The sequence below is a fragment of the Sinocyclocheilus grahami genome, unplaced genomic scaffold (genome assembly GCF_001515645.1).
Source record: "Sinocyclocheilus grahami isolate Dianchi unplaced genomic scaffold, SAMN03320097.WGS_v1.1 scaffold816.1, whole genome shotgun sequence".
Lineage (NCBI taxonomy): Eukaryota > Metazoa > Chordata > Actinopteri > Cypriniformes > Cyprinidae > Sinocyclocheilus > Sinocyclocheilus grahami.
The window spans coordinates 599541-615204 of NW_015505995.1; the positions used below are offsets into that span (position 1 = coordinate 599541).

The 15664-nt window shown below is 35.0% G+C and overlaps 1 protein-coding gene across 1 annotated transcript in view; it reads left to right on the forward strand.

The window, feature by feature from the left end:
• The first annotated feature begins 375 nt into the window (after nt 1–375).
• Nucleotides 376–15664, forward strand: part of LOC107562294 (leucine-rich repeat and immunoglobulin-like domain-containing nogo receptor-interacting protein 1) — an 89177-nt gene continuing 73888 nt past the window's right edge. The window contains exon 1 of the mRNA XM_016246922.1: nt 376–552. The gene's annotated coding sequence lies outside the window, so the exon portion shown is untranslated. The remainder of the gene's footprint in view (nt 553–15664) is intronic.

The following is a 15664-nucleotide window of genomic DNA, read 5'->3' on the forward strand; positions in this document are numbered from 1 at the left end:
TTGGGGTAGGGGCGTGTTTGTTTTGGGGATTTCAAACGTCAACATTGGCTACCAGAAATCACTTACCCCACTTTTAAGTAGCACATACAGTATATAATACACTGAAATAATATAGTATTGTTATAGGTGAAAAAAGCAACATCAGTGTCAACATGGTTGGTTCTGAAGAAGCCAATTGCTAAAATTATACTTGAATATTAGGATGTATTTTTTTCTGTAATTGATTGTGGTGTAAAATCCCACTGATCTGATTCTCTAAAGGAAAACACAGCCTGACTAAATGAGGTTTTCCTGCATGAAATTATCCTGCACCACTAGTTGCTCTGTAGATTTGAAATCTCCGTCGGCTGACTGTAGGTACGCCCTCTGCTCGAGTGTGTGTCTTGTGTGTTCATGCGTGTTGGAAGCAGGTGGATCACGGATGCGTCTGCAAGCTCTTCATCAAGCTTGTGTTTTGTGAGTCAGGAGTGCATCAGCATTCTGGATATAATTCTGCATCTGTGGATACGGACACACATTCGGACGCCGCATCCGACTGTCATTAAACATCCGGTAAGGGGTGTTTTTAATCACTCTTTTGGAGGTTCTTTTCCCGTAAAGCTTCTCTCAGTTTGTGCTTTTGGACAGGTGCACATTGGTTTGGCATCAAACGAAGCAGCTTTGATTTTTTTGGAGTGTGTTTGCATGAGAGATCCGTTAATATTTCAGACATCAAAGCATGCAATGTCTATATTTAGTCGGCGTGGCTCCAGAGAAATGCTGGTATGTTCGGATACCAGCCAGTTTCTCTGCCTCTTCTGTTTCCACAGGACAGGCGGATCCTTTAAAGAGTGGGAAGGGAGGGGCATTGTGGGTACAGCTGATACATCTAGAGAAGCGAACGGGAGAGAGACGAGAGAGAGAGAGAGAGAGAGAGAGAGAGACAGGTAGAGAGAGACCGTAATGAACATCAATATTTATTAGATTCGGCCACTTCAGCCTTAATTTCTCTCGGTGCGCTTGGAAACTAATAAGAGAGAAATGTGATTAGGCGTCATGGGTGGAATAGCAGTTTCCACTTCTCTTCCCTCCAGATATGAAACTAAAAAAGGTCCAGAGGGAATTAAAGAAACATTCACGCATGACAGAAATGCTTTTTTAGGTATTTTAGCTGGCCTGCGTGGAGGTTTGAACATTAATGAGCCTTGTTTATCCCTCGATCAATAGCCGTAAGTTATCAGTATTCATCGTTGAAGCCCAAAACCTGATGTTTTCGTAGCATATCATATTTCAGATAAGGATATACTTATGCTGCACATCATGGAAAATATCTTTTTTCGATTGAACACTGACCGATTACTGTGGCCGGTGTCATGTGATCAGAAACAGAAGCGTTTCCTGTCCTCTTAGAATAGATACTATGTCTAATCACGTCTTCCGCTGGGAAGTTAATTCGTTTATGAAATATTAGCTCACGGTCAGAGTGAAATCTTGATACGTCCAGATTCTTTGGGACTGTATTAGTGATTGATCTGAAGGTAAGACAGGTCTCACTTCTCTGAGACAGATTGTGACATATGCTGATACTCTGGCATCTCGTTTCCTGCTTTTGTTGCAAGCTCAGCAGAGTTTTTGGTGCTGGGAGTTTGATGACTTTGGGGGAAGTTAGTTGGTGCTAATGGTGCTGCAAAGACTCATTATGCACTAAGGCATCTGTTCATCGATTCTTTCACAGCAAATTCACAGTATTATTTCAGCATTCACTAATCACCTACAATGCAGTAACCAGGCTTTAAATGCACTTATAATTTTTTTATATAATTTTCAATGTTATATTTTTAATACTTTAAGATTTAATACTAATCATTTTTAATACTTACTAAAATACTTTCTTATTTTTCTTTTTTTTTTGTAATTTGGCTGCTTGTTTTGTTTTATTTTATTTTTATGTATTATTATTTAATTTAATATTTATATATTTTTACCTTTTTTTATTAACTTTTTTGGTTTTTATGTTTGTAATTTGACTACTTATTTAGTATTTTTTTATTTAATCATTTACTTTAATATTGTTTTTATATAAATTAAAATTTTTGGTTTTTATGTTTGTAATTTGTCTACTTATTTTGTTTAATTTTTATGTATTATTATTTAATTTAATATTTATATATTTTACTTTTTAATGAACTTTTTTGTTTTTTATGTTTGTAATTTGACTACTTAGTATATTTTTATGTAATAATTTACTTGAATATTTATTTTCTTTTTTTTTTTTATTAACATTTTTGCTTTTATGTTTGTAATTTGACTACTTAGTATATTTTTATGTAATAATTTACTTGAATATTTATTTTCTTTTTTTTTTTTATTAACATTTTTGTTTTTATGTTTGTAATTTGTCTACTTATTTTGTTTAATTTGAATTTACATTTTTAATATATTACAAACTGTAACATAATTTATATATTTGTATTCAATTTAAAATTTCTTCAGTATTTCAAGTATTTTTTTAGTTTATTTTTCAGTTTTAATTATTTACTAATTTAATATTTAATGTTTTATTTTTATTTTTAACACTTAAAAGTAATTTTCCAGTTTTATTATTTTTAATTTGACTACTTATTTTAGTTTAATTATTTAAATTAAATTAATTTAATTATGTTATGTGATAAATTGACATTTTTGTTTTTTGTTAATAATTTGACTACTTATTTTGTTTAATTTTAATTTACTTTTTATATATATAAAAAACTGTAACATAATTGATATATTTGTATTTAATTTGTATTTTTTTTACTTTTTATAAAGTAATTTTACGTTTATTTTTCCATTTTATTTAAAAATTTCTACTTATTTTGTTTCATTTTTAATTATTTACTCTTTTAATATTTCATGTTTTATTTTTATTTTTTGTAATTTTTTAAGTAATTTTTCTGTTTTGTATTTTTAATTTGACTACTTATTTTATTTTAATTAAATTTAATTAATTAAATAAATGTATTTTCATTACTTAAATCATTGTCATTCTAGTCATGGCATCAGTAATGATGGTGAAGAGCGTTATAACCGGTATATGCAATCGAGCTCACTTTCCGAATTTTAAAATGCCGTATCAGGTACTTGGATTACGGTGGTGGAGCGAAATTTTCCACTAGTTTGGGAATTGTTGCATGCAAATTGAATTCAGCAGTAATTTGGTGATTTGCATAATACCTCTAGACTGTTTTTGCCTGTTTCTTTTGTTTAAAGCTTTTCTGCTGGAACCGTGTCCTAATGGCAGGACCATAGCCACCATATAGTAGTACGTCTCTCTCAGTTATTGTTTGATTTTCAGATCCAACACACTGAGCCTTGGCACACATATGGCCAACAGAAGTTTGAATTGATCTTGTGCTGTTCCCTGATCCCATTTCTCTTCTTTTCTACCAAAAAAGTGGCAAAATAAATGAGTATTGTGTGTATTGTGTATTGTGTAGGTGAATTTCGAAGCCATGAAAATCCATAGTCCGGCTCTCATATGTTTTCATTGTCTGTTTTGCGCACATTCAGCAAAGATGGTTGAGGATTTCATTTATACCCAGAGGATCTGTTCATGCAGAAGTCCTTGCTCTTGATGAACTGAAGAAGCTCCAGGTGGACATCAGCACTCCACAGAAAGCATGCCTTGCAGCCTCTGGCAGCTTCATAGAGGAAGACTAATCTTTCTTTTGGCAATGAAAAGTGGCTTCCCAGGGGAACATGAAGTGGATTTTTCCAGGAACTCATTGTTGAAGATGGTTAAGGTACTTCCCAGCCAACAATATCTTACTTGTGACCTTCCGCCTGTGGCGCTTTGGTTCAGAAGCCTGTTAGGAATCCATCATACGACTATAAAGGAGAATATGTGTGTTCTGGTACGTACAGTACAGGAACCGAGATGTGCCTGTGATGTGCTTCGGGCCATCGCTTTCAGCTCTGCCTCCAACCCCACATGAAGATCAGGATGGATTATCACGTGCGAAAGAGCGAAAAAGACAGACAGAGCGACGCGGAGAGAGCATGACCTTATATTCCCAGATCCATCTGTGTCATGTTCAATGTTCTGTGCTCTCCTCACAGCAGATCTGATTGTTCTGGATGGTGTTGCTTTGGGTTGATAACCGTCAAACCCCTGAATCCATCTCTCGTACATTTGTTCATTTAACGCGTTTAATGAATAAGGAAAAGTCTGTTCGCCGCCTTTTATCAAAGACAAATTGCTCTCATCTGAGTATTTCCTGATCAGAATTCCGTACCAGACTCTGACATTTAATTTGCAGCTAAATTGGGGTGAGAACGGTGTGTATGAATGGCCGATTCTCTGATCCAGAGGCGTGCGAACAGAGGACTGCTGTTATTCACGCCGGAGAGGACAATGACAGCAGTCACAATAAAAGCTTTTAAAGGAGACAGAGGACATTGTGTGTAGTCGAAAAGGGATTTATGGAGTTCAACAAGGATGAGTCATTAAATGATGCACTCTAAAAGCATTTTCTTAACCAGTATCTTCAGCTTGCTTTCGGGGAAAATATCCATATAATAACAAACATTTAAATACGAGAAGAAAAACTGCATAAAATATTAAAGGAAAAGTTGAAGTAAAAATTATTATTTTATTATTTTATTTTATTTGTTAACTGTGGAACACCTATAGAGAAATTGATTAAAAAAAAAATTCCATGCAGTGCAGTAAATGTAGACTGCCGCTTTTGAGTTTCAAAAGGATGAAGAAGTACCATAAACTTATCATAAAAGAGATTTCTATGACTTGTGCACTATAAAATAATTCATTTTGGGAGAACTGTTCCTTTAAGACTCAACTGTAGCCAATATACTGTATCTATAGTTTTTTTTTCTTCTTGTTTTAAGATTAAACATCACTATGTTTTGCTAGATTGATGCTTTAAAAAATGTTTCTTCGTATCTTAATGCAATTAAATATTAATATATAAAATATCATTATTAATATATGAATTAAATATTAAAATGTATTGTATTATTCATTAAATGTTTAATTAAATGGATATTTTTTACGAATTAAATTTTAATATTATGCATAATATATATTTTATATACTATTTAATTTTTTATATATATATATACAGTATATAATTCACATATTGATTTTGTGTGTGTGTGTGTGTGTGTGTTCCCAGATCCATCTGTGTCATGTTCAATGTTCTGTGCTCTCCTCACAGCAGATCTGATTGTTCTGGATGGTGTTGCTTTGGGTTGATAACCGTCAAACCCCTGAATCCATCTCTCGTACATTTGTTCATTTAACGCGTTTAATGAATAAGGAAAAGTCTGTTCGCCGCCTTTTATCAAAGACAAATTGCTCTCATCTGAGTATTTCCTGATCAGAATTCCGTACCAGACTCTGACATTTAATTTGCAGCTAAATTGGGGTGAGAACGGTGTGTATGAATGGCCGATTCTCTGATCCAGAGGCGTGCGAACAGAGGACTGCTGTTATTCACGCCGGAGAGGACAATGACAGCAGTCACAATAAAAGCTTTTAAAGGAGACAGAGGACATTGTGTGTAGTCGAAAAGGGATTTATGGAGTTCAACAAGGATGAGTCATTAAATGATGCACTCTAAAAGCATTTTCTTAACCAGTATCTTCAGCTTGCTTTCGGGGAAAATATCCATATAATAACAAACATTTAAATACGAGAAGAAAAACTGCATAAAATATTAAAGGAAAAGTTGAAGTAAAAATTATTATTTTATTATTTTATTTTATTTGTTAACTGTGGAACACCTATAGAGAAATTGATTAAAAAAAAAATTCCATGCAGTGCAGTAAATGTAGACTGCCGCTTTTGAGTTTCAAAAGGATGAAGAAGTACCATAAACTTATCATAAAAGAGATTTCTATGACTTGTGCACTATAAAATAATTCATTTTGGGAGAACTGTTCCTTTAAGACTCAACTGTAGCCAATATACTGTATCTATAGTTTTTTTTTCTTCTTGTTTTAAGATTAAACATCACTATGTTTTGCTAGATTGATGCTTTAAAAAATGTTTCTTCGTATCTTAATGCAATTAAATATTAATATATAAAATATCATTATTAATATATGAATTAAATATTAAAATGTATTGTATTATTCATTAAATGTTTAATTAAATGGATATTTTTTACGAATTAAATTTTAATATTATGCATAATATATATTTTATATACTATTTAATTTTTTATATATATATATACAGTATATAATTCACATATTGATTTTGTGTGTGTGTGTGTGTGTGTGTCTGTGTCTGTGTGTGTGTGTGTGTGTGTGTGTGTGTGTGTGTGTTTAACTGAAAAACAAGGCAAACGTACTCATGAAGTACTTATTAGGGAAATTATTTTTAGATGTTACGCATTATGAGGCAAACACCCACTTAAACTACCTTAATGATTGGCACAATTACATTTCACTACTAATGCACAATATTTATACTAATGCACTCATGAAAATCATAAAAACAAGACAATCTATGAACACAATCTTGTCATCTCTTCTTCTCTCTCTCTTACTTTTTGAACTGTATTATTTTAATTACCTTGGTGATTAAAACAATTTCCCCACTCCATTTTCTCTGTCTGAATTAATATGGGATTTCGGTCTAATGAGAGAGTGAGAAAGAGACAGACAAATTCAACATAATCAGTCATTTAATGACTAAAAGAAACAAATGAGTAAACAAATAAATGAGGGACTGATTATCAAAGCTTTGGGAATAGTTCAAATCAACATGAAATCTAAATTGACCCTATTTAATTTTTGAATACATGTCGGAATCTTTTATTAAAATGTAATAAATTGTTTTGCCACCTGAATTGACGTTACTGTTTGGCTCATAGCAGCAAATTCAGCCTCATTCCTTGCAGATTTTCACCATCCAATCAATTCCCATTGGACAAAATCAAGCCCCAACCTAAATTTCTAAAGAATATATTGTCTTACTCAAAAACACATTGTATTATAAGAGTAAAATAATGTATATTTTAATGCTGTGTCTGTCCTGACCCATTCAATGAGCCCTCGTCTTCAGCTCTTCTTTTGTTTTTCAGGTATTTTTGTTTTTCGGCTGGTGTTTTGATGGCGTTTTGCATGAAGCTCTCTAGAAGCCAGCGTATCCTTGGGTGAACGCACCTTTGAAATCTCTGCCATCAGAGCTGATTGCTTTTGAAGTGCTTTGGTAATGAAATGGTTGTGGAGTTTCTCGTACGAATAAGAAATGCTGTCCCACGTCTTCCTGTCTCACCTCCAGCCCCCTGCAATCAGAAAGAGGTGATTGAATTCAGCTCATTAACAGCCTGAGCAAAGACAGACGCTCTTCCAAATCCTAGTGAGCCACCTGTATAGATAGGATTTTTAGACATGGCAGACTCACTCTTGACATGAAGGCTGTTAACCTGTTTTATGAACTACCTCATTTTGATTGAGTTGCATGAGCTTTGCGGCAGTGATGCTAGTCGTGCCGATTCATTTTTATACATTTTGAGATTATTGGCCTCTAGAAGTGTAATTGTCTGCTCAGATTTTGGAGTCAGGTGAATTTTAGATGCAGCCTTTGAATATTAAGTTGCACGATTCGTGTAGATGAAGACGTTTTCGTGGAAAATGCCGTGGCTGAAAATGGCTTTAACTAAAATTCTAATTAAAACGTAAAATATAAAAACCTAAATTCAAAAAACTAATTCAAAATATTAATAAAAACTATAATAATATCCCAATGACACTAAAATAAGTTTCTCCCCCTGTGTTTTTGAGTAAATATTGTGTAAAATATATTCAATTGTGGAGTATACATAAGTATCTAGCTTTCTAGATAGTATTTGTAAGAAGTTGCAGAATGCATTGCAATGAGTCAGACTTTTCAATCAATATATCTAATAAGAGAAATGTCGATGCCAAATATAAGCAGATTTTATATGTATCTTAAAGACATATTTACAACTGAGATTAGTATTATTAATTTATAAACAGTTTTCCGTTTTGTATTTCACTGCGTGTGTGTGCATTGATTTGATGTGGAGGAGCACCGGAAGGCATCCAGGAGCAATGAGCTTAAGCAGCCTCCTGTAACGCTCTATTAACTCACGTCAAACTGTGCTCTACTGTGCTCTACTGTGCTAACATTACAGCGTGAGTATCTGCTGAGTACGACTGATTCAGAGTTACATTAGAAACCACCTCTCAGACTGATCTATGTCTCAACTAAACCCTCCATCTGGAAAAAATCACCCTCCATTAATCACCGCTGAGCTCACGGTTCAAGAGCAATTTTCCAACTCAATGTTAATTAAATAAGAATATATTGTCTTACTCAAAAACACATTGTATTATAAGAGTAAAATAATGTATATTTTAATGCTGTGTCTGTCCTGACCCATTCAATGAGCCCTCGTCTTCAGCTCTTCTTTTGTTTTTCAGGTATTTTTGTTTTTCGGCTGGTGTTTTGATGGCGTTTTGCATGAAGCTCTCTAGAAGCCAGCGTATCCTTGGGTGAACGCACCTTTGAAATCTCTGCCATCAGAGCTGATTGCTTTTGAAGTGCTTTGGTAATGAAATGGTTGTGGAGTTTCTCGTACGAATAAGAAATGCTGTCCCACGTCTTCCTGTCTCACCTCCAGCCCCCTGCAATCAGAAAGAGGTGATTGAATTCAGCTCATTAACAGCCTGAGCAAAGACAGACGCTCTTCCAAATCCTAGTGAGCCACCTGTATAGATAGGATTTTTAGACATGGCAGACTCACTCTTGACATGAAGGCTGTTAACCTGTTTTATGAACTACCTCATTTTGATTGAGTTGCATGAGCTTTGCGGCAGTGATGCTAGTCGTGCCGATTCATTTTTATACATTTTGAGATTATTGGCCTCTAGAAGTGTAATTGTCTGCTCAGATTTTGGAGTCAGGTGAATTTTAGATGCAGCCTTTGAATATTAAGTTGCACGATTCGTGTAGATGAAGACGTTTTCGTGGAAAATGCCGTGGCTGAAAATGGCTTTAACTAAAATTCTAATTAAAACGTAAAATATAAAAACCTAAATTCAAAAAACTAATTCAAAATATTAATAAAAACTATAATAATATCCCAATGACACTAAAATAAGTTTCTCCCCCTGTGTTTTTGAGTAAATATTGTGTAAAATATATTCAATTGTGGAGTATACATAAGTATCTAGCTTTCTAGATAGTATTTGTAAGAAGTTGCAGAATGCATTGCAATGAGTCAGACTTTTCAATCAATATATCTAATAAGAGAAATGTCGATGCCAAATATAAGCAGATTTTATATGTATCTTAAAGACATATTTACAACTGAGATTAGTATTGTTTAATTTATAAACAGTTTTCCGTTTTGTATTTCACTGTGTGTGTGTGCATTGATTTGATGTGGAGGAGCACCGGAAGGCATCCAGGAGCTATGAGCTTAAGCAGCCTCCTGTAACGCTCTATTAACTCATGTCAAACTGTGCTCTACTGTGCTCTACTGTGCTAACATTACAGTGTGAGTATCTGCTGAGTACGACTGATTCAGAGTTACATTAGAAACCACCTCTCAGACTGATCTATGTCTCAACTAAATCCTCCATCTGGAAAAAATCACCCTCCATTAATCACCACTGAGCTCACGGTTCAAGAGCAATTTTCCAACTCAATGTTAATTAAATAGAGTAACTCGTCGCAGGTTAAAATCCCCGACATCTGTTCACGACAGTCATTTCATAAATTAATATTTTTAAAAAATGCCCTTTTGAATATTAATAGTGACCTAAAAGTGCAAAAAGCCCCATAAACCGCCGGTGATATAATCCATAACAACCTCAGTATGACCTCACACATTACACATCCCCAGTGCAAAATCTACTCTGAATATCCAAACGACATGAGCGTCAAATAATAACACGTTTGATTTCAAAGCATTTAAACATTAGATGTACTTACATAACCATTCTGGTGTCTTTGGGCCATTTTTGCTATTAGAAACAAGTTTTGTCATTTTTAAATGGCATAATACACTTTCGAACTAAATAGAAATAAAGCTGTTCTTGCTTATTTAAAGGGGTCATATGACGCGATTTAAATTTTTCCTTTCTCTTTGGAGTGTTACAAGCTTTCTTGGTGCATAAAGAAGATCTGTAAAGTTGCAAAGACTAAAGTCTCAAATCCAAAGAGACATTCTTTATAAAAGTTAAGACTTGTCCACTCCCTCCTAAAACACCTCGTTTAAACACGCCCCCCACATGTCTATGTCACTGTGTGGGAAGATTTTCATAACACCGCCCAAATGTTCACGCAAAGAAAAAAGGCGTAACTTTTATTCTCGCTGTAGTATTGTTGTTGCTGCCGCCGCCATGTCGTGAAGGCGCTGTGTGTTTCGTTGTGAAAGCGAAACTACTTTGTTTGGTCTTCCAAAAGAGGACGATATCCGCTTCGTCACGCCTGGAGCTGATCCGTGCTGGTCGCTGAGGAAATACAACAACTTCGCGCTGTGGATCGCTGGATCGGCTTTCACTTTGGACGAAGCAGAGCAAGGGCGCGGGAAGATGCTTTCGGTTGGGGGTGCTGTGAGTCCGTGTTGGGGGTAAGTAAATTTTTTATATTTAAAGAATTTGCCACTGATGATTCAAACGTGAGTTTTGAGCAGTGTAGAGTAGCGCTTGTTGTTTGTTTTTTCTCCGATCACAAATGCAGACATGGTTTTATTTTTACACCGCGAGATACGCAACGCAACGCGTAAAAACACAGTATAAGTCATTATAATCAGTAATTATGTCCCCACTGGATGCAACAAATGCCTCGTTTGTAATGGGTTTTATTGGTTTTGTCTCGTCGTGCCGGGAGATGGCATCACAGTATGTTAAGGGGCGAAACATTTCTGTCACATGCTTGAGGTATTCAGCCAATCACGACGCACTGGATAGCTGGCCAATCAGCGTACACAGCGCTTTTCAGAACGATGAGCTTTGTAAAAATCAACACGTTTCAGAAAGGCGGGGCATAGAGGTGCAACAATAATGTACAGTATGTGGAAAATAATGTGTTTTTTGAACCTTAAACCGCATAAATGCATTTCATTACACCAAATACACAACATAATGTTCTTTTTAGCAATGTCGTATGACCCCTTTAAAATAAAATCGTTCAGTCTACTACACTGAAAAAAAATTGGTGTAGAAACAGTTTGGGCTCAGAAATTGATAGTAAATTTTATAAATTATTACAAAAAGTGGCAAGTAACACATTGAATTAAACATAACATTTTTTAATTAGTGAAATAGCATTTTCTTGTAAAACATACTCCAATAATCTTACAACTTCAACAGGAGACTTGTCAGTCAATAAATGGGAATACAAAGTAACTGTCGTTACTGTTTTGAAAAAGTAACTCAGATATTTTCTTGTAAATTAAAAAAGTAATGCGTTACTTCACTAGTTACTTGAAAAAAGTAATCTGATTACATAACTCGCGTTACTTGTAATGCGTTACCCCCAACACTGGTCCTAACCAGCGACAAATAATGAGCGACACTACTTTTTCCAATCAATTTGTTTCTACTTTTTGCAGCATTGTTTATGGGAAGCTCCGCCCTCACTGAAAGCTCATTGGACGTCACAACCATGAGGTCATTATCACTGAAAAAGAGTTGTATGATTTGCTTTGAAACAATTTTCACTCAGAAACTGCTAGTAAATTTCACAAACAGCAAGTAACACGTTATATTAAACGTGACATTTTCAGAGATTTGGTCTGTTCTGATGAACAACTGTACATATATGGAGGTTGCAGTCATCAGAAGTCATTTGCATGTCTTAAAGGTACAGTAGTTCTACCTATGAAAGTAATGTAGAAGGTGGAAAATTGTCACGTAAAACTAAAGTGCGACTTATTTTGGTTGAGGAAACCTAGTGTAATCTGTGTACTTCATTAAAAAATGCTTTAAAAGTGTTGCTAGAAAACCACCCCGTTAACTTTATACAGTTTTATCCCTTTATCCCTCAGCAATTATATAGCGCAGATGAAGAGCTGTAGCAGAGCAGTCGTGATGTTCGACAGAGTCAGTGTGTCAAATACAGACGGCGCTTCAAACTCTGTCTGGGAGCTAATTAGTCATACTTCATTATGAGTCTGACTGAAGGTGATTGTAATAATTACACTGAGGCTTCCCTGTTTATTCGGTCACATGAACTTTTTTCGGTGGCTTCTCTGGAAGAAAATCTCAAAGGTCATTGTTGCTTTTCTGCACAATAATAATGCCGATCTGAGGAATCTCTTGAGGTAATGGGCCAGAACCATGTAAACAGCAGAATGAGCGTCATTAACACCAGAAACGAGCCACCTCGTGTCATTACAGGCTGCTTCACCAAACAGCTGTAGCACATTATGGGATATCTGAAGCCCAACGGGGATGACAGAGGAAACCTTTAAGCCTGGTGCACACTGTGTGATTAAAATTTTTCTGAATTGTTCACATTATGCAGTGAGATTTTGGGGAAAAGCCAAGATAGACAATGTAGCATTTTTATCACGCTTTATGATATGTTAGTTCTACGCAGAAAAGGAAAGAAGCAGCATACAGTAGCATCTGTCTGGAGTCTTTCGCGGTTGAGTGAACGAGTAAACAAACTTCATAATGTTCATAATGTAAAGATCATAATGTAAAAGAAAGATAATTTTTAAAGATAACATGGTAACACTTTAGAATAAGGTAAAGTGCTTTAATGTTATGTAATACACCATGTATCATAAATAGTATGCCTATATTTATAAATGAATATTCTCTTCCTTTTTTTCGCATTTATGTCTTTTTTCTGAGTTTACATCTTGCAATTCTGACTATTAGTTTCCATTAATTAATAAAAAAGGTAACTGCAACTTTTTATCACACAATTCTGACTATTTTTCTTGAAATTCTGCATGTTGAAATTTTTTTTCTGAAAACAAAAATAGCCAGAATTGTGAAATATAAACTGAGAACTATATGTGGGGAAAAAACTGAATTGTGAGAAATAGTTGCAGTCACATTTTTATTTATTTATATATTTTTATCCTGTGGTGGAAACAAGCTTCCATGTCATATAGATCTAATATAATGGCTTCACAACAACTCTGTGACTGTTCTTGAATGGCCCAGCCAGAGCCCTGACTTAAACCCAATTGAGCATCTCTGGAGAGACCTAAAAATTGCTGTCCACCAACGTTTACCATCCAACCTGCCAGAACTGGAGAGGCTCTGCAAGGAGGAATGGCAGAGGATCGCCAAATCCAGGTGTGAAAAACTTGTTGCCTCTTTCCCAAAAAGACTCATGGCTGTATTAGATCAAAAGGGTGCTTCTACTAAATACTGAGCAAAGGGTCTGAATACTTAGGACCATGTGATATTTCAGTTTTTCTTTTTTAATAAATCTGCAAAAATGTCAACAATTCTGTGTTTTTCTGTCAATATGGGGTGCTGTGTGTACATTAATGAGGAAACTTAAATGATTTTAGCAAATGGCTGCAATATAACAAAGAGTGAAAAATGTAAGGGGGTCTGAATACTTTCCGTACCCACTGTATATATATAATAATATACATAAACATTTCTGTGGATTCCTATTGGTTTTTCATTAGATGGTTGTCATAGCAACAGTCACACTGCAGGACCTTGCAAATTTGGACTTTGGTGAGCATGTCACACTCTTGATCTTAATATTACCTAAATTTGTTTTGGATATAAAAATCATACAGTGTATGTTATTCTTAAAACATGTCAAGACTTGTTTGATTCTTGAATTTTTTTACCAGGCACAAGTATTTTAATCTTTTCAAATGTGTTTTGGGGGTTTGTGAATTTAATTTAAAATATAGTTTGTGGTTACATCTCTTTTGTGTTATTCAAAGTCACACAGAGCTGTTGTTCTGAATATCAGTATTTATTTTTTATATAACAGTTTAATAATCAAGAAGTTAATATTGAGTTACTTACATTTAAAAAAAGAAATGTTTTGCAAACAAACTGCAACAGTGTATAAATATGAGTGGAATATTTTTATTTTTATTAAAAGCAGCATAGAATAAAAATCACCCACATTTACTGTCTGAATAAATGTGCCTAGTCTTATGTGTATGATCCATTAGTACGTTATTCTAAAGAAAAATAATGCTTTTCATAATCAGAATGTAATAACTTTCTCCACATCTGAAATTACTTTTGCTAATATTATCATAGTCAACTTATTAGATGGTAATCTTATCATGTTGCCTTTTAAAGAATGCAGCTCCAACGCTAATTAATATTCATTTATTTTTAAGGCAGAATTAGTGATTGGTCTATATGATAAGTCACCGGTCACAGATCTCTCATAATATCCCGCAGAGATTTAATTTCCTCTGTTTTCTTCCATATCTGAAAACCTCCCACTGGAAAGGAGCAACAGCTCATGAACACTTTCGAAAAGTGCAAAACTTCAATTTCCCTCTATCTGCATCTGTCTTTTCTCATCTCTCTCCGTCGGTCGCCATTGTTCTACTCTTCTGGTCTCATCTGGGCATGTGTGTTTGGCTCTGAAGGTCTGCTGGGATGTTGACAGCACTCTTCAGGTTGACTCGTAAACAGAGATTAGTGACCATACTGGCTCTTAATTAAAGTCAGAAAGCTGCCAGGGGACACACTAGGCCATCAAATATTAATCTAGACAGTCCCCGCAGTATGCCGGCCCTCCACTCAGGGGGTTCCAGCGGGTGTGTATCACCATGATGTGCCGTCGTACGCGGTCCAGAGGGATCGCTGAGTGTCATGACAGATCAAATGATGCAATGGAACTGAAGGGGGAGCGAGACGCCAGTGAAACATTCAGATGATGGCCTGTGAATGTCTTTCTTCAGACCCCGCCGACGGCCTGTAATGAGCCTATGTTTCATTCTGAGGGATCACGTCCACGTCTGACAGAGGTCTCATTGTCATCGGCTTTTTGCCTGTCTGTAGCAGCTCTGATCTATTGGACTATAAGAACGTCACTGTGGATTTAAGGTTGACGTTTTATGTTTATGTCGTAGGCTTTGGACGTGGCACTTTAAGGTTAAAGAGCTAAGGGTTTAGGATTTGTTTTAGTCTTCAAGGTTTCAGTTGTAGACTTTAGTCAGTTGGCAGAAACTATGATAGACGAAAAGAGTTAGACTTAGTCATTACTGTTTAGATTGTAGACTTTGGGGTTAAAGGTTTAGGAACAAGGTTTAGAGTTAAGACATTAAATTTGTTTGTGTTGGTTTATGTTCAAGTTTTAGGGTTTACATGTATTTAGGATGTAGTTAGAGTTTAAGGATTTGGATTTAGTCTAAAAGTGTTTTTTTAGGCTTTGGAGTTTAGGCATTAAGTTAGTTTGTTTTAAGGGTTTATGTTCAAGTTTTAGGATTTAAATGTGTTTGGGACTTAGTTAAAGAGTTCATGATTTGGATTTAGTTGGTTATTTTTTCGGATTTGGATTTTATGGTTTAGAGTTAAGGATTAAAGGTTTGGTTTACGACTTAGTTGTGGTTTAGAATAAGGATTTGAATGTACTTTTAAGGGTTTAGGTTGTTACTGATGGAGATTAGGGTTTAAAGGGGACGCAAAAATAAATTTTTACATGGTGTTTGCATATAAATGTGTCTTAGCAGTGTGTGAACACAACAAC